General features: G+C 42.3%; 1 protein-coding gene across 1 annotated transcript in view; it reads right to left on the reverse strand.

Moving 5' to 3' along the window:
- LOC137332588 (dedicator of cytokinesis protein 2-like) overlaps window positions 1-20765 on the reverse strand; it is a 555930-nt gene that overhangs the window by 35224 nt on the left and 499941 nt on the right. The gene's annotated exons all lie outside the window — the stretch shown is intronic.

The raw sequence follows: 20765 nt of genomic DNA on the forward strand, positions 1-20765 counted from the left end.
CCGATATAAACTGTGGGAATGGTCAATCACTGCATTCTCCGGTATAACCTGTGAGAACGGTCAATCACCGCATTCTCCGATATAAACTGTGGGAATGGTCAATCACTGCATTCTCGAGTATAAACTGTGAGAATGGTCAATCACTGCATTCTCCAGTATAAACTGTGGGAACGGTCAATCACTGCATTCTCCGGTATAAACTGTGAGAATGGTCAATCACTGCATTCTCCGATATAAACTGTGGCAATGGTCAATCACCGCATTCTCCAGTATAAACTGTGGGAATGGTCAATCACTGCATTCTCCAGTATAAACTGTGAGAATGGTCAATCACTGCATTCTCCAGTATAAACTGTGGGAACGGTCAATCACTGCATTCTCCGATGTAAATTGTGGGAACGGTCAATCACTGCATTCTCCAGTATAAACTGTGAGAATGGTCAATCACTGCATTCTCCAGTATAAACTGTGAGAATGGTCAATCACTGCATTCTCCAGTATAAACTGTGAGATTGGTCAATCACTGCATTCTCCGATATAAACTGTGGGAACGGTCAATCACTGCATTCTCCAGTATAAACTGTGAGAATGGTCAATCACTGCATTCTCCGATATAAACTGTGAGAATGGTCAATCACTGCATTCTCCAGTATAAACTGTGAGAATGGTCAATCACTGCATTCTCCAGTATAAACTGTGAGAATGGTCAATCACTGCATTCTCCGCTATAAACTGTGAGAATGGTCAATCACTGCATTCTCCGATATAAACTGTGGGAATGGTCAATCACTGCATTCTCCGGTATAACCTGTGAGAACGGTCAATCACCGCATTCTCCGATATAAACTGTGGGAATGGTCAATCACTGCATTCTCGAGTATCAACTGTGAGAATGGTCAATCACTGCATTCTCCAGTATAAACTGTGGGAACGGTCAATCACTGCATTCTCCGGTATAAACTGTGAGAATGGTCAATCACTGCATTCTCCGATATAAACTGTGGGAATGGTCAATCACCGCATTCTCCAGTATAAACTGTGGGAATGGTCAATCACTGCATTCTCCAGTATAAACTGTGAGAATGGTCAATCACTGCATTCTCCAGTATAAACTGTGAGAACGGTCAATCACTGCATTCTCCAGTATAAACTGTGGGAATGGTCAATCACCGCATTCTCCAGTATAAACTGTGGGAACGGTCAATCACTGCATTCTGCAGGAAAAACTGTGAGAACGATCAATCACTGCATTCTCCGATATAAACTGTGAGAACGGTCAATCACTGCATTCTCCAGTATAAACTGTGAGAATGGTCAATCACTGCATTCTCCGGTATAAGCTGTAAGAAAGGTCAATCACTGCATTCTCCAGTATAAACTGTGAGAACGGTCAATCACTGCATTCTCCAGGATAAACTGTGAGAACGGTCAATCACTGCATTCTCCGATATAAACTGTGAGAATGGTCAATCACTGCATTCTCCAGTATAAACTGTGGGAACGGTCAATCACTGCATTCTCCAGTATAAACTGTGAGAACGGTCAATCACTGCATTCTCCGATATAAACTGTGAGAACGGTCAATCACTGCATTCTCCAGTATAAACTGTGAGAACGGTCAATCACTGCATTCTCCAGTATAAACTGTGGGAATGGTCAATCACCGCATTCTCCAGGATAAACTGTGGGAATGGTCAATCACTGCATTCTCCGGTATAAACTGTGGGAATGGTCAATCACTGCATTCTCCGGTATAAACTGTGGGAATGGTCAATCACTGCATTCTCCGGTATAAACTGTGGGAATGGTCAATCACTGCATTCTCCAGTATAAACTGTGGGAATGGTCAATCACTGCATTCTCCGGTATAAACTGTGGGAATGGTCAATCACTGCATTCTCCGGTATAAACTGTGAGAATGGTCAATCACTGCATTCTCCGGTATAAACTGTGGGAATGGTCAATCACTGCATTCTCCGGTATAAACTGTGGGAATGGTCAATCACTGCATTCTCCGATATAAACTGTGGGAATGGTCAATCACTGCATTCTCCGATATAAACTGTGGGAATGGTCAATCACTGCATTCTCCAGTATAAACTGTGGGAACGGTCAATCACTGCATTCTCCGGTATAAACTGTGGGAATGGTCAATCACTGCATTCTCCAGTATAAACTGGGGAATGGTCAATCACTGCATTCTCCGGTATAAACTGTGGGAATGGTCAATCACTGCATTCTCCGGTATAAACTGTGAGAATGGTCAATCACTGCATTCTCCAGTATAAACTGTGGGAATGGTCAATCACTGCATTCTCCGGTATAAACTGTGAGAACGGTCAATCACTGCATTCTCCGATATAAACTGTGGGAATGGTCAATCACTGCATTCTCCGATATAAACTGTGGGAATGGTCAATCACTGCATTCTCCAGTATAAACTGTGGGAACGGTCAATCACTGCATTCTCCGGTATAAACTGTGGGAATGGTCAATCACTGCATTCTCCAGTATAAACTGTGAGAATGGTCAATCACTGCATTCTCCGATATAAACTGTGGGAATGGTCAATCACTGCAATCTCCGGTATAAACTGTGGGAACGGTCAATCACTGCATTCTCCAGTATAAACTGCGGGAACGGTCAATCACTGCATTCTCCGGTATAAACTGTGAGAACAATCAATCACCGCATTCTCCAGTATAAACTGTGGGAATGGTCAATCACTGCATTCTCCAGTATAAATTGTGAGAACGATCAATCACTGCATTCTCCGATATAAACTGTGAGAATGGTCAATCACTGCATTCTCCGATATAAACTGTGAGAATGGTCAATCACTGCATTCTCCAGTATAAACTGTGAGAACGATCAATCACTGCATTCTCCGATATAAACTGTGAGAATGGTCAATCACTGCATTCTCCAGTATAAACTGTGAGAACGATCAATCACTGCATTCTCCGATATAAACTGTGGGAATGGTCAATCACTGCATTCTCCGGTATAACCTGTGAGAACGGTCAATCACCGCATTCTCCGATATAAACTGTGGGAATGGTCAATCACTGCATTCTCGAGTATAAACTGTGAGAATGGTCAATCACTGCATTCTCCAGTATAAACTGTGAGTACGGTCAATCACCGGATTCTCCAGTATAAACTGTGAGAACGGTCAATCACTGCATTCTCCAGTATAAACTGTGAGAACGGTCAATCACTGCATTCTCCAGTATAAACTGTGGGAACGGTCAATCACTGCATTCTCCAGTATAAACTGTGGGAATGGTCAATCACTGCATTCTCCAGTATAAACTGTGGGAATGGTCAATCACTGCATTCTCCGGTATAAACTGTGGGAATGGTCAATCACTGCATTCTCCAGTATAAACTGTGGGAATGGTCAATCACTGCATTCTCCGGTATAAACTGTGGGAATGGTCAATCACTGCATTCTCCGGTATAAACTGTGAGAATGGTCAATCACTGCATTCTCCGGTATAAACTGTGGGAATGGTCAATCACTGCATTCTCCGGTATAAACTGTGGGAATGGTCAATCACTGCATTCTCCAGTATAAACTGTGGGAATGGTCAATCACTGCATTCTCCGGTATAAACTGTGAGAACGGTCAATCACTGCATTCTCCGATATAAACTGTGGGAATGGTCAATCACTGCATTCTCTGATATAAACTGTGGGAATGGTCAATCACTGCATTCTCCAGTATAAACTGTGGGAACGGTCAATCACTGCATTCTCCGGTATAAACTGTGGGAATGGTCAATCACTGCATTCTCCAGTATAAACTGTGAGAATGGTCAATCACTGCATTCTCCGATATAAACTGTGGGAATGGTCAATCACTGCATTCTCCGGTATAAACTGTGGGAACGGTCAATCACTGCATTCTCCGGTATAAACTGTGGGAACGGTCAATCACTGCATTCTCCAGTATAAACTGCGGGAACTGTCAATCACTGCATTCTCCGGTATAAACTGTGAGAACAATCAATCACCGCATTCTCCAGTATTAGCTGTGGGAATGGTCAATCACCGCATTCTCCAGTATAAACTGTGGGAATGGTCAATCACTGCATTCTCCGGTATAAACTGTGAGAATGGTCAATCACTGCATTCTCCAATATAAACTGTGGGAACGGACAATCACTGCATTCTCCGATATAAACTGTGAGAACGGTCAATCACTGCATTCTCCGATATAAACTGTGGGAATGGTCAATCACTGCATTCTCCGGTATAAACTGTGGGAACGGTCAATCACTGCATTCTCCAGTATAAACTGCGGGAACTGTCAATCACTGCATTCTCCGGTATAAACTGTGAGAACAATCAATCACCGCATTCTCCAGTATTAGCTGTGGGAATGGTCAATCACCGCATTCTCCAGTATAAACTGTGGGAATGGTCAATCACTGCATTCTCCGGTATAAACTGTGAGAATGGTCAATCACTGCATTCTCCAATATAAACTGTGGGAACGGACAATCACTGCATTCTCCGATATAAACTGTGAGAACGGTCAATCACTGCATTCTCCGATATAAACTGTGGGAATGGTCAATCACTGCATTCTCCGGTATAAACTGTGGGAATGGTCAATCACTGCATTCTCCAGTATAAACTGTGAGAACGGTCAATCACTGCATTCTCCAGTATAAACTGTGAGAATGGTCAATCACTGCATTCTCCAGTATAAACTGTGGGAATGGTCAATCACTGCATTCTCCAGTATAAATTGTGAGAACGATCAATCACTGCATTCTCCGATATAAACTGTGAGAATGGTCAATCACTGCATTCTCCGATATAAACTGTGAGAATGGTCAATCACTGCATTCTCCAGTATAAACTGTGAGAACGATCAATGACTGCATTCTCCGATATAAACTGTGAGAATGGTCAATCACTGCATTCTCCAGTATAAACTGTGAGAACGATCAATCACTGCATTCTCCGATATAAACTGTGGGAATGGTCAATCACTGCATTCTCCGGTATAACCTGTGAGAACGGTCAATCACCGCATTCTCCGATATAAACTGTGGGAATGGTCAATCACTGCATTCTCGAGTATAAACTGTGAGAATGGTCAATCACTGCATTATCCAGTATAAACTGTGGGAACGGTCAATCACTGCATTCTCCGGTATAAACTGTGAGAATGGTCAATCACTGCATTCTCCGATATAAACTGTGGCAATGGTCAATCACCGCATTCTCCAGTATAAACTGTGGGAATGGTCAATCACTGCATTCTCCAGTATAAACTGTGAGAATGGTCAATCACTGCATTCTCCAGTATAAACTGTGGGAACGGTCAATCACTGCATTCTCCGATGTAAATTGTGGGAACGGTCAATCACTGCATTCTCCAGTATAAACTGTGAGAATGGTCAATCACTGCATTCTCCAGTATAAACTGTGAGAATGGTCAATCACTGCATTCTCCAGTATAAACTGTGAGATTGGTCAATCACTGCATTCTCCGATATAAACTGTGGGAACGGTCAATCACTGCATTCTCCAGTATAAACTGTGAGAATGGTCAATCACTGCATTCTCCGATATAAACTGTGAGAATGGTCAATCACTGCATTCTCCAGTATAAACTGTGAGAATGGTCAATCACTGCATTCTCCAGTATAAACTGTGAGAATGGTCAATCACTGCATTCTCCGCTATAAACTGTGAGAATGGTCAATCACTGCATTCTCCGATATAAACTGTGGGAATGGTCAATCACTGCATTCTCCGGTATAACCTGTGAGAACGGTCAATCACCGCATTCTCCGATATAAACTGTGGGAATGGTCAATCACTGCATTCTCGAGTATCAACTGTGAGAATGGTCAATCACTGCATTCTCCAGTATAAACTGTGGGAACGGTCAATCACTGCATTCTCCGGTATAAACTGTGAGAATGGTCAATCACTGCATTCTCCGATATAAACTGTGGGAATGGTCAATCACCGCATTCTCCAGTATAAACTGTGGGAATGGTCAATCACTGCATTCTCCAGTATAAACTGTGAGAATGGTCAATCACTGCATTCTCCAGTATAAACTGTGGGAACAGTCAATCACTGCATTCTCCGATGTAAACTGTGGGAACGGTCAATCACTGCATTCTCCAGTATAAACTGTGAGAATGGTCAATCACTGCATTCTCCAGTATAAACTGTGAGAATGGTCAATCACTGCATTCTCCAGTATAAACTGTGAGATTGGTCAATCACTGCATTCTCCAGTATAAACTGTGAGTACGGTCAATCACCGGATTCTCCAGTATAAACTGTGAGAACGGTCAATCACTGCATTCTCCAGTATAAACTGTGGGAACGGTCAATCACTGCATTCTCCAGTATAAACTGTGAGAACGGTCAATCACTGCATTCTCCGATATAAACTGTGAGAACGGTCAATCACTGCATTCTCCAGTATAAACTGTGAGAACGGTCAATCACTGCATTCTTCAGTATAAACTGTGGGAATGGTCAATCACCGCATTCTCCAGGATAAACTGTGGGAATGGTCAATCACTGCATTCTCCGGTATAAACTGTGGGAATGGTCAATCACTGCATTCTCCAGTATAAACTGTGGGAATGGTCAATCACTGCATTCTCCGGTATAAACTGTGGGAATGGTCAATCACTGCATTCTCCAGTATAAACTGTGGGAATGGTCAATCACTGCATTCTCCGGTATAAACTGTGGGAATGGTCAATCACTGCATTCTCCGGTATAAACTGTGAGAATGGTCAATCACTGCATTCTCCGGTATAAACTGTGGGAATGGTCAATCACTGCATTCTCCGGTATAAACTGTGGGAATGGTCAATCACTGCATTCTCCAGTATAAACTGTGGGAATGGTCAATCACTGCATTCTCCGGTATAAACTGTGAGAACGGTCAATCACTGCATTCTCCGATATAAACTGTGGGAATGGTCAATCACTGCATTCTCTGATATAAACTGTGGGAATGGTCAATCACTGCATTCTCCAGTATAAACTGTGGGAACGGTCAATCACTGCATTCTCCGGTATAAACTGTGGGAATGGTCAATCACTGCATTCTCCAGTATAAACTGTGAGAATGGTCAATCACTGCATTCTCCGATATAAACTGTGGGAATGGTCAATCACTGCATTCTCCGGTATAAACTGTGGGAACGGTCAATCACTGCATTCTCCGGTATAAACTGTGGGAATGGTCAATCACTGCATTCTCCAGTATAAACTGCGGGAACGGTCAATCACTGCATTCTCCGGTATAAACTGTGAGAACAATCAATCACCGCATTCTCCAGTATTAGCTGTGGGAATGGTCAATCACCGCATTCTCCAGTATAAACTGTGGGAATGGTCAATCACTGCATTCTCCGGTATAAACTGTGAGAATGGTCAATCACTGCATTCTCCAATATAAACTGTGGGAACGGTCAATCACTGCATTCTCCGATATAAACTGTGAGAACGGTCAATCACTGCATTCTCCGATATAAACTGTGGGAAAGGTCAATCACTGTATTCTCCGGTATAAACTGTGGGAATGGTCAATCACTGCATTCTCCAGTATAAACTGTGAGAACGGTCAATCACTGCATTCTCCAGTATAAACTGTGAGAATGGTCAATCACTGCATTCTCCAGTATAAACTGTGGGAATGGTCAATCACTGCATTCTCCAGTATAAATTGTGAGAACGATCAATCACTGCATTCTCCGATATAAACTGTGAGAATGGTCAATCACTGCATTCTCCGATATAAACTGTGAGAATGGTCAATCACTGCATTCTCCAGTATAAACTGTGAGAACGATCAATGACTGCATTCTCCGATATAAACTGTGAGAATGGTCAATCACTGCATTCTCCAGTATAAACTGTGAGAACGATCAATCACTGCATTCTCCGATATAAACTGTGGGAATGGTCAATCACTGCATTCTCCGGTATAACCTGTGAGAACGGTCAATCACCGCATTCTCCGATATAAACTGTGGGAATGGTCAATCACTGCATTCTCGAGTATAAACTGTGAGAATGCTCAATCACTGCATTCTCCAGTATAAACTGTGGGAACGGTCAATCACTGCATTCTCCGGTATAAACTGTGAGAATGGTCAATCACTGCATTCTCCGATATAAACTGTGGGAATGGTCAATCACCGCATTCTCCAGTATAAACTGTGGGAATGGTCAATCACTGCATTCTCCAGTATAAACTGTGAGAATGGTCAATCACTGCATTCTCCAGTATAAACTGTGGGAACGGTCAATCACTGCATTCTCCGATGTAAACTGTGGGAACGGTCAATCACTGCATTCTCCAGTATAAACTGTGAGAATGGTCAATCACTGCATTCTCCAGTATAAACTGTGAGAATGGTCAATCACTGCATTCTCCAGTATAAACTGTGAGATTGGTCAATCACTGCATTCTCCGATATAAACTGTGAGAATGGTCAATCACTGCATTCTCCAGTATAAACTGTGAGAATGGTCAATCACTGCATTCTCCAGTATAAACTGTGAGAATGGTCAATCACTGCATTCTCCGCTATAAACTGTGAGAATGGTCAATCACTGCATTCTCCGATATAAACTGTGGGAATGGTCAATCACCGCATTCTCCAGTATAAACTGTGAGAACGGTCAATCACTGCATTCTCCAGTATAAACTGTGAGAATGGTCAATCACCGCATTCTCCGATATAAACTGTGGGAATGGTCAATCACTGCATTCTCCAGGATAAACTGTGAGAATGGTCAATCACCGCATTCTCCGATATAAACTGTGAGAATGGTCAATCACTGCATTCTCCAGTATAAACTGTGAGAATGGTCAATCACTGCATTCTCCATTATAAACTGTGAGAATGGTCAATCACTGCATTCTCCAGTATAAACTGTGAGAATGGCCAATCACTGCATTCTCCGATATAAACTGTGGGAACGGTCAATCACTGCATTCTCCGATATAAACTGTGAGAATGGTCAATCACTGCATTCTCCGATATAAACTGTGAGAATGGTCAATCACCGCATTCTCCGATATAAACTGTGGGAACGGTCAATCACTGCATTCTCCGATATAAACTGTGAGAATGGTCAATCACTGCATTCTCCATTATAAACTGTGAGAATGGTCAATCACTGCATTCTCCAGTATAAACTGTGAGAATGGTCAATCACTGCATTCTCCGATATGAACTGTGGGAATGGTCAATCACCGCATTCTCCAGTATAAACTGTGGGAACGGTCAATCACTGCATTCTCCAGTATAAACTGTGGGAATGGTCAATCACTGCATTCTCCAGTATAAACTGTGGGACTGGACAATCACTGCATTCTCCAGTATAAACTGTGAGAACGGTCAATCACTGCATTCTCCGATATAAACTGTGGGAATGGTCAATCACTGCATTCTCCAGTAAAAACTGTGAGAATGGTCAATCACTGCATTCTCCATTATAAACTGTGAGAATGGTCAATCACTGCATTCTCCAGTATAAACTGTGGGAATGGACAATCACTGCATTCTCCAGTATAAACTGTGAGAACGGTCAATCACTGCATTCTCCGATATAAACTGTGAGAACGGTCAATCACTGCATTCTCCATTATAAACTGTGAGAACGGTCAATCACTGCATTCTCCAGTAGAAACTGTGAGAATGGTCAATCACCGCATTCTCCGATATAAACTGTGGGAATGGTCAATCACTGCATTCTCCAGTAAAAACTGTGAGAATGGTCAATCACTGCATTCTCCAGTAAAAACTGTGAAAATGGTCAATCACTGCATTCTCCATTATAAACTGTGAGAATGGTCAATCACTGCATTCTCCAGTATAAACTGTGAGAATGGTCAATCACTGCATTCTCCGATATAAACTGTGGGAACGGTCAATCACTGCATTCTCCGATATAAACTGTGAGAATGGTCAATCACTGCATTCTCCAGGAAAAACTGTGAGAATGGTCAATCACTGCATTCTCCGATATGAACTGTGGGAATGGACAATCACTGCATTCTCCAGTATAAACTGTGAGAACGGTCAATCACTGCATTCTCCGATATAAACTGTGAGAACGGTCAATCACTGCATTCTCCGATATAAACTGTGGGAATGGTCAATCACTGCATTCTCCGATATAAACTGTGAGAATGGTCAATCACTGCATTCTCCGATATAAACTGTGGGAACGGTCAATCACTGCATTCTCCGATATAAACTGTGAGAATGGTCAATCACTGCATTCTCCAGGAAAAACTGTGAGAATGGTCAATCACTGCATTCTCCGATATGAACTGTGGGAATGGTCAATCACTGCATTCTCCAGGAAAAACTGTGGGAATGGTCAATCACTGCATTCTCCAGTATAAACTGTGAGAACGGTCAATCACTGCATTCTCCGATATAAACTGTGAGAACGGTCAATCACTGCATTCTCCGATATAAACTGTGGGAATGGTCAATCACTGCATTCTCCAGTATAAACTGTGGGAATGGTCAATCACTGCATTCTCCAGTAAAAACTGTGAGAATGGTCAATCACTGCATTCTCCATTATAAACTGTGAGAATGGTCAATCACTGCATTCTCCAGTATAAACTGTGGGAATGGACAATCACTGCATTCTCCAATATAAACTGTGGGAATGGACAATCACTGCATTCTCCGATATAAACTGTGAGAACGGTCAATCACTGCATTCTCCGATATAAACTGTGAGAACGGTCAATCACTGCATTCTCCATTATAAACTGTGAGAATGGTCAATCACTGCATTCTCCAGTATAAACTGTGGGAATGGACAATCACTGCATTCTCCGATATAAACTGTGAGAACGGTCAATCACTGCATTCTCCGATATAACCTGTGAGAACGGTCAATCACTGCATTCTCCATTATAAACTGTGAGAATGGTCAATCACTGCATTCTCCAGTATAAACTGTGGGAATGGACAATCACTGCATTCTCCAGTATAAACTGTGAGAACGGTCAATCACTGCATTCTCCGATATAAACTGTGGGAATGGTCAATCACTGCATTCTCCATTATAAACTGTGAGAATGGTCAATCACTGCATTCTCCAGTAAAAACTGTGAGAATGGTCAATCACTGCATTCTCCATTATAAACTGTGAGAATGGTCAATCACTGCATTCTCCAGTATAAACTGTGGGAATGGACAATCACTGCATTCTCCAGTATGAACTGTGAGAATGGTCAATCACTGCATTCTCCGATATAAACTGTGGGAATGGTCAATCACTGCATTCTCCGATATAAACTGTGGGAACGGTCAATCACTGCATTCTCCGATATAAACTGTGGGAATGGTCAATCACTGCATTCTCCGGTATAAACTGTGGGAATGGTCAATCACTGCATTCTCCAGTATAAACTGTGAGAACGGTCAATCACTGCATTCTCCAGTATAAACTGTGAGAATGGTCAATCACTGCATTCTCCAGTATAAACTGTGGGAATGGTCAATCACTGCATTCTCCAGTATAAATTGTGAGAACGATCAATCACTGCATTCTCCGATATAAACTGTGAGAATGGTCAATCACTGCATTCTCCGATATAAACTGTGAGAATGGTCAATCACTGCATTCTCCAGTATAAACTGTGAGAACGATCAATCACTGCATTCTCCGATATAAACTGTGAGAATGGTCAATCACTGCATTCTCCAGTATAAACTGTGAGAACGATCAATCACTGCATTCTCCGATATAAACTGTGGGAATGGTCAATCACTGCATTCTCCGGTATAACCTGTGAGAACGGTCAATCACCGCATTCTCCGATATAAACTGTGGGAATGGTCAATCACTGCATTCTCGAGTATAAACTGTGAGAATGGTCAATCACTGCATTCTCCAGTATAAACTGTGAGTACGGTCAATCACCGGATTCTCCAGTATAAACTGTGAGAACGGTCAATCACTGCATTCTCCAGTATAAACTGTGAGAACGGTCAATCACTGCATTCTCCAGTATAAACTGTGGGAACGGTCAATCACTGCATTCTCCAGTATAAACTGTGGGAATGGTCAATCACTGCATTCTCCAGTATAAACTGTGGGAATGGTCAATCACTGCATTCTCCGGTATAAACTGTGGGAATGGTCAATCACTGCATTCTCCAGTATAAACTGTGGGAATGGTCAATCACTGCATTCTCCGGTATAAACTGTGGGAATGGTCAATCACTGCATTCTCCGGTATAAACTGTGAGAATGGTCAATCACTGCATTCTCCGGTATAAACTGTGGGAATGGTCAATCACTGCATTCTCCGGTATAAACTGTGGGAATGGTCAATCACTGCATTCTCCAGTATAAACTGTGGGAATGGTCAATCACTGCATTCTCCGGTATAAACTGTGGGAACGGTCAATCACTGCATTCTCCGATATAAACTGTGGGAATGGTCAATCACTGCATTCTCTGATATAAACTGTGGGAATGGTCAATCACTGCATTCTCCAGTATAAACTGTGGGAACGGTCAATCACTGCATTCTCCGGTATAAACTGTGGGAATGGTCAATCACTGCATTCTCCAGTATAAACTGTGAGAATGGTCAATCACTGCATTCTCCGATATAAACTGTGGGAATGGTCAATCACTGCATTCTCCGGTATAAACTGTGGGAACGGTCAATCACTGCATTCTCCGGTATAAACTGTGGGAACGGTCAATCACTGCATTCTCCAGTATAAACTGCGGGAACGGTCAATCACTGCATTCTCCGGTATAAACTGTGAGAACAATCAATCACCGCATTCTCCAGTATTAGCTGTGGGAATGGTCAATCACCGCATTCTCCAGTATAAACTGTGGGAATGGTCAATCACTGCATTCTCCGGTATAAACTGTGAGAATGGTCAATCACTGCATTCTCCAATATAAACTGTGGGAACGGACAATCACTGCATTCTCCGATATAAACTGTGAGAACGGTCAATCACTGCATTCTCCGATATAAACTGTGGGAATGGTCAATCACTGCATTCTCCAGTATAAATTGTGAGAACGATCAATCACTGCATTCTCCGATATAAACTGTGAGAATGGTCAATCACTGCATTCTCCGATATAAACTGTGAGAATGGTCAATCACTGCATTCTCCAGTATAAACTGTGAGAACGATCAATGACTGCATTCTCCGATATAAACTGTGAGAATGGTCAATCACTGCATTCTCCAGTATAAACTGTGAGAACGATCAATCACTGCATTCTCCGATATAAACTGTGGGAATGGTCAATCACTGCATTCTCCGGTATAACCTGTGAGAACGGTCAATCACCGCATTCTCCGATATAAACTGTGGGAATGGTCAATCACTGCATTCTCGAGTATAAACTGTGAGAATGGTCAATCACTGCATTCTCCAGTATAAACTGTGGGAACGGTCAATCACTGCATTCTCCGGTATAAACTGTGAGAATGGTCAATCACTGCATTCTCCGATATAAACTGTGGGAATGGTCAATCACCGCATTCTCCAGTATAAACTGTGGGAATGGTCAATCACTGCATTCTCCAGTATAAACTGTGAGAATGGTCAATCACTGCATTCTCCAGTATAAACTGTGGGAACGGTCAATCACTGCATTCTCCGATGTAAACTGTGGGAACGGTCAATCACTGCATTCTCCAGTATAAACTGTGAGAATGGTCAATCACTGCATTCTCCAGTATAAACTGTGAGAATGGTCAATCACTGCATTCTCCAGTATAAACTGTGAGATTGGTCAATCACTGCATTCTCCGATATAAACTGTGGGAACGGTCAATCACTGCATTCTCCAGTATAAACTGTGAGAATGGTCAATCACTGCATTCTCCAGTATAAACTGTGAGAATGGTCAATCACTGCATTCTCCGGTATAAACTGTGAGAATGGTCAATCACTGCATTCTCCAGTATAAACTGTGAGAATGGTCAATCACTGCATTCTCCAGTATAAACTGTGAGAATGGTCAATCACTGCATTCTCCGCTATAAACTGTGAGAATGGTCAATCACTGCATTCTCCGATATAAACTGTGAGAATGGTCAATCACTGCATTCTCCAGTATAAACTGTGAGAATGGTCAATCACTGCATTCTCCAGTATAAACTGTGAGAATGGTCAATCACTGCATTCTCCGCTATAAACTGTGAGAATGGTCAATCACTGCATTCTCCGATATAAACTGTGGGAATGGTCAATCACTGCATTCTCCGGTATAACCTGTGAGAACGGTCAATCACCGCATTCTCCGATATAAACTGTGGGAATGGTCAATCACTGCATTCTCGAGTATAAACTGTGAGAATGGTCAATCACTGCATTCTCCAGTATAAACTGTGGGAACGGTCAATCACTGCATTCTCCGGTATAAACTGTGAGAATGGTCAATCACTGCATTCTCCGATATAAACTGTGGGAATGGTCAATCACCGCATTCTCCAGTATAAACTGTGGGAATGGTCAATCACTGCATTCTCCAGTATAAACTGTGAGAATGGTCAATCACTGCATTCTCCAGTATAAACTGTGGGAACGGTCAATCACTGCATTCTCCGATGTAAACTGTGGGAACGGTCAATCACTGCATTCTCCAGTATAAACTGTGAGAATGGTCAATCACTGCATTCTCCAGTATAAACTGTGAGAATGGTCAATCACTGCATTCTCCAGTATAAACTGTGAGATTGGTCAATCACTGCATTCTCCAGTATAAACTGTGAGTACGGTCAATCACCGGATTCTCCAGTATAAACTGTGAGAACGGTCAATCACTGCATTCTCCAGTATAAACTGTGGGAACGGTCAATCACTGCATTCTCCAGTATAAACTGTGAGAACGGTCAATCACTGCATTCTCCGATATAAACTGTGAGAACGGTCAATCACTGCATTCTCCAGTATAAACTGTGAGAACGGTCAATCACTGCATTCTTCAGTATAAACTGTGGGAATGGTCAATCACCGCATTCTCCAGGATAAACTGTGGGAATGGTCAATCACTGCATTCTCCGGTATAAACTGTGGGAATGGTCAATCACTGCATTCTCCAGTATAAACTGTGGGAATGGTCAATCACTGCATTCTCCGGTATAAACTGTGGGAATGGTCAATCACTGCATTCTCCAGTATAAACTGTGGGAATGGTCAATCACTGCATTCTCCGGTATAAACTGTGAGAATGGTCAATCACTGCATTCTCCGGTATAAACTGTGGGAATGGTCAATCACTGCATTCTCCGGTATAAACTGTGGGAATGGTCAATCACTGCATTCTCCAGTATAAACTGTGGGAATGGTCAATCACTGCATTCTCCGGTATAAACTGTGAGAACGGTCAATCACTGCATTCTCCGATATAAACTGTGGGAATGGTCAATCACTGCATTCTCTGATATAAACTGTGGGAATGGTCAATCACTGCATTCTCCAGTATAAACTGTGGGAACGGTCAATCACTGCATTCTCCGGTATAAACTGTGGGAATGGTCAATCACTGCATTCTCCAGTATAAACTGTGAGAATGGTCAATCACTGCATTCTCCGATATAAACTGTGGGAATGGTCAATCACTGCATTCTCCGGTATAAACTGTGGGAACGGTCAATCACTGCATTCTCCGGTATAAACTGTGGGAATGGTCAATCACTGCATTCTCCAGTATAAACTGCGGGAACGGTCAATCACTGCATTCTCCGGTATAAACTGTGAGAACAATCAATCACCGCATTCTCCAGTATTAGCTGTGGGAATGGTCAATCACCGCATTCTCCAGTATAAACTGTGGGAATGGTCAATCACTGCATTCTCCGGTATAAACTGTGAGAATGGTCAATCACTGCATTCTCCAATATAAACTGTGGGAACGGTCAATCACTGCATTCTCCGATATAAACTGTGAGAACGGTCAATCACTGCATTCTCCGATATAAACTGTGGGAATGGTCAATCACTGTATTCTCCGGTATAAACTGTGGGAATGGTCAATCACTGCATTCTCCAGTATAAACTGTGAGAACGGTCAATCACTGCATTCTCCAGTATAAACTGTGAGAATGGTCAATCACTGCATTCTCCAGTATAAACTGTGGGAATGGTCAATCACTGCATTCTCCAGTATAAATTGTGAGAACGATCAATCACTGCATTCTCCGATATAAACTGTGAGAATGGTCAATCACTGCATTCTCCGATATAAACTGTGAGAATGGTCAATCACTGCATTCTCCAGTATAAACTGTGAGAACGATCAATGACTGCATTCTCCGATATAAACTGTGAGAATGGTCAATCACTGCATTCTCCAGTATAAACTGTGAGAACGATCAATCACTGCATTCTCCGATATAAACTGTGGGAATGGTCAATCACTGCATTCTCCGGTATAACCTGTGAGAACGGTCAATCACCGCATTCTCCGATATAAACTGTGGGAATGGTCAATCACTGCATTCTCGAGTATAAACTGTGAGAATGCTCAATCACTGCATTCTCCAGTATAAACTGTGGGAACGGTCAATCACTGCATTCTCCGGTATAAACTGTGAGAATGGTCAATCACTGCATTCTCCGATATAAACTGTGGGAATGGTCAATCCCCGCATTCTCCAGTATAAACTGTGGGAATGGTCAATCACTGCATTCTCCAGTATAAACTGTGAGAATGGTCAATCACTGCATTCTCCAGTATAAACTGTGGGAACGGTCAATCACTGCATTCTCCGATGTAAACTGTGGGAACGGTCAATCACTGCATTCTCCAGTATAAACTGTGAGAATGGTCAATCACTGCATTCTCCAGTATAAACTGTGAGAATGGTCAATCACTGCATTCTCCAGTATAAACTGTGAGATTGGTCAATCACTGCATTCTCCGATATAAACTGTGAGAATGGTCAATCACTGCATTCTCCAGTATAAACTGTGAGAATGGTCAATCACTGCATTCTCCAGTATAAACTGTGAGAATGGTCAATCACTGCATTCTCCGCTATAAACTGTGAGAATGGTCAATCACTGCATTCTCCGATATAAACTGTGGGAATGGTCAATCACCGCATTCTCCAGTATAAACTGTGAGAACGGTCAATCACTGCATTCTCCAGTATAAACTGTGAGAATGGTCAATCACCGCATTCTCCGATATAAACTGTGGGAATGGTCAATCACTGCATTCTCCAGTATAAACTGTGAGAATGGTCAATCACCGCATTCTCCGATATAAACTGTGAGAATGGTCAATCACTGCATTCTCCAGTATAAACTGTGAGAATGGTCAATCACTGCATTCTCCATTATAAACTGTGAGAATGGTCAATCACTGCATTCTCCAGTATAAACTGTGAGAATGGCCAATCACTGCATTCTCCGATATAAACTGTGGGAACGGTCAATCACTGCATTCTCCGATATAAACTGTGAGAATGGTCAATCACTGCATTCTCCGATATAAACTGTGAGAATGGTCAATCACCGCATTCTCCGATATAAACTGTGGGAACGGTCAATCACTGCATTCTCCGATATAAACTGTGAGAATGGTCAATCACTGCATTCTCCATTATAAACTGTGAGAATGGTCAATCACTGCATTCTCCAGTATAAACTGTGAGAATGGTCAATCACTGCATTCTCCGATATGAACTGTGGGAATGGTCAATCACCGCATTCTCCAGTATAAACTGTGGGAACGGTCAATCACTGCATTCTCCAGTATAAACTGTGGGAATGGTCAATCACTGCATTCTCCAGTATAAACTGTGGGACTGGACAATCACTGCATTCTCCAGTATAAACTGTGAGAACGGTCAATCACTGCATTCTCCGATATAAACTGTGGGAATGGTCAATCACTGCATTCTCCAGTAAAAACTGTGAGAATGGTCAATCACTGCATTCTCCATTATAAACTGTGAGAATGGTCAATCACTGCATTCTCCAGTATAAACTGTGGGAATGGACAATCACTGCATTCTCCAGTATAAACTGTGAGAACGGTCAATCACTGCATTCTCCGATATAAACTGTGAGAACGGTCAATCACTGCATTCTCCATTATAAACTGTGAGAACGGTCAATCACTGCATTCTCCAGTATAAACTGTGAGAATGGTCAATCACCGCATTCTCCGATATAAACTGTGGGAATGGTCAATCACTGCATTCTCCAGTAAAAACTGTGAGAATGGTCAATCACTGCATTCTCCAGTAAAAACTGTGAAAATGGTCAATCACTGCATTCTCCATTATAAACTGTGAGAATGGTCAATCACTGCATTCTCCAGTATAAACTGTGAGAATGGTCAATCACTGCATTCTCCGATATAAACTGTGGGAACGGTCAATCACTGCATTCTCCGATATAAACTGTGAGAATGGTCAATCACTGCATTCTCCAGGAAAAACTGTGAGAATGGTCAATCACTGCATTCTCCGATATGAACTGTGGGAATGGACAATCACTGCATTCTCCAGTATAAACTGTGAGAACGGTCAATCACTGCATTCTCCGATATAAACTGTGAGAACGGTCAATCACTGCATTCTCCGATATAAACTGTGGGAATGGTCAATCACTGCATTCTCCGATATAAACTGTGGGAATGGTCAATCACTGCATTCTCCAGTAAAAACTGTGAGAATGGTCAATCACTGCATTCTCCATTATAAACTGTGAGAATGGTCAATCACTGCATTCTCCAGTATAAACTGTGGGAATGGACAATCACTGCATTCTCCAATATAAACTGTGGGAATGGACAATCACTGCATTCTCCGATATAAACTGTGAGAACGGTCAATCACTGCATTCTCCGATATAAACTGTGAGAACGGTCAATCACTGCATTCTCCATTATAAACTGTGAGAATGGTCAATCACTGCATTCTCCAGTATAAACTGTGGGAATGGACAATCACTGCATTCTCCGATATAAACTGTGAGAACGGTCAATCACTGCATTCTCCGATATAACCTGTGAGAACGGTCAATCACTGCATTCTCCATTATAAACTGTGAGAATGGTCAATCACTGCATTCTCCAGTATAAACTGTGGGAATGGACAATCACTGCATTCTCCAGTATAAACTGTGAGAACGGTCAATCACTGCATTCTCCGATATAAACTGTGGGAATGGTCAATCACTGCATTCTCCATTATAAACTGTGAGAATGGTCAATCACTGCATTCTCCAGTAAAAACTGTGAGAATGGTCAATCACTGCATTCTCCATTATAAACTGTGAGAATGGTCAATCACTGCATTCTCCAGTATAAACTGTGGGAATGGACAATCACTGCATTCTCCAGTATAAACTGTGAGAATGGTCAATCACTGCATTCTCCGATATAAACTGTGGGAATGGTCAATCACTGCATTCTCCGATATAAACTGTGGGAATGGTGAATCACTACATTCTCCGATATAAACTGTGGGAATGGTCAATCACTGCATTCTCCAGTATAAACTGTGGGAATGGTCAATCACTGCATTCTCCAGTATAAACTGTGGGAATGGTCAATCACTGCATTCTCCACTATAAACTGTGGGAACGGTCAATGACTGCATTCTCCGATATAAACTGTGAGAACGGTCAATCACTGCATTCTCCATTATAAACTGTGAGAATGGTCAATCACTGCATTCTCCACTATAAACTGTGAGAAGAGTCAATCCATATCTAGAATACTGTGTGCAGTTTTGTTCTCCTTATTTAAAAAAGGACATAATTGCTTTGGAAGCTGGTCAGAGAAGGTTCACTTGACTGATTCCTGGGATGAGGGGGTTATCTTATGAGGAAAATTTGGACAAGTTGGGCCTGTATACACTGGAGTTTAGAAGGAGAGAGGTGATCTTATTGAAACATATAAGATCCTGAGGGGACTAGAAGGGGTCGATGCTGAGGGGATGTTTCCCCTTGTGGGAGAGCCAAGAACTAGGGGCCACAGTTTAAAAATAAGGGGTCTCCCATTTTAGACAGAGAAGAGGAGTAATATTTTCTCTCAGAGGGTCGTGAATCTGTGGAACTCCCTTCCCCAGAGTTTGGTGGAGGCAGGGGCATTGAATAATTTTAAGACTGAGTTAGATAGATTCCTGATTAACAAGGGAGTCAAAGGTTATCGTAGGTCGACGGGAAAGTAGGGTTGAGGTCACAATCAGATCAGCCATGATCTTATCAAATGACAGAGCAGGCTCGAGGGGCCGAATGGCCGACTCCTGCTCTTAATTCGCATGTTCGTATGTATCACTGCACTCTCCATTGTAAAACCCGGAAGGGCTGTATAAACTCTCTGCAGCCTCTGTCATATGACAGCAGTGACTTCTGACTCTGTACTCAGCAACCTGCTGTAAAGGGATTGCGGAATTTCGAACTGCGGGCACCAGAACCCGTGGTACGTGAACATAACACTTGCATTTTCCAGTGGTTTTTCCTTTCGTGAAACAGCTGCAGTTCTGAAACATATTTTGTAGAATGGACACAAGGGGGCAGCGCAGCTTTAAAAGTTCAAACCGTTCCTGGTGAAAGTGTGTGTGAGCACTGTGTGATCAACTGTCCTGTACAAAATATTAAACTGGCCTACTTTGGCAGAGCCCATGAGGAGCAAGCCTGCCTATATCGAGTTTCTGGCACAGCTGCCACGTACAGAGTTGGAGGTGCTTGCACCCACCATACCCAATCCTCCTGACCCCC

The sequence above is a fragment of the Heptranchias perlo genome, chromosome 14 (genome assembly GCF_035084215.1).
Source record: "Heptranchias perlo isolate sHepPer1 chromosome 14, sHepPer1.hap1, whole genome shotgun sequence".
NCBI lineage: Eukaryota > Metazoa > Chordata > Chondrichthyes > Hexanchiformes > Hexanchidae > Heptranchias > Heptranchias perlo.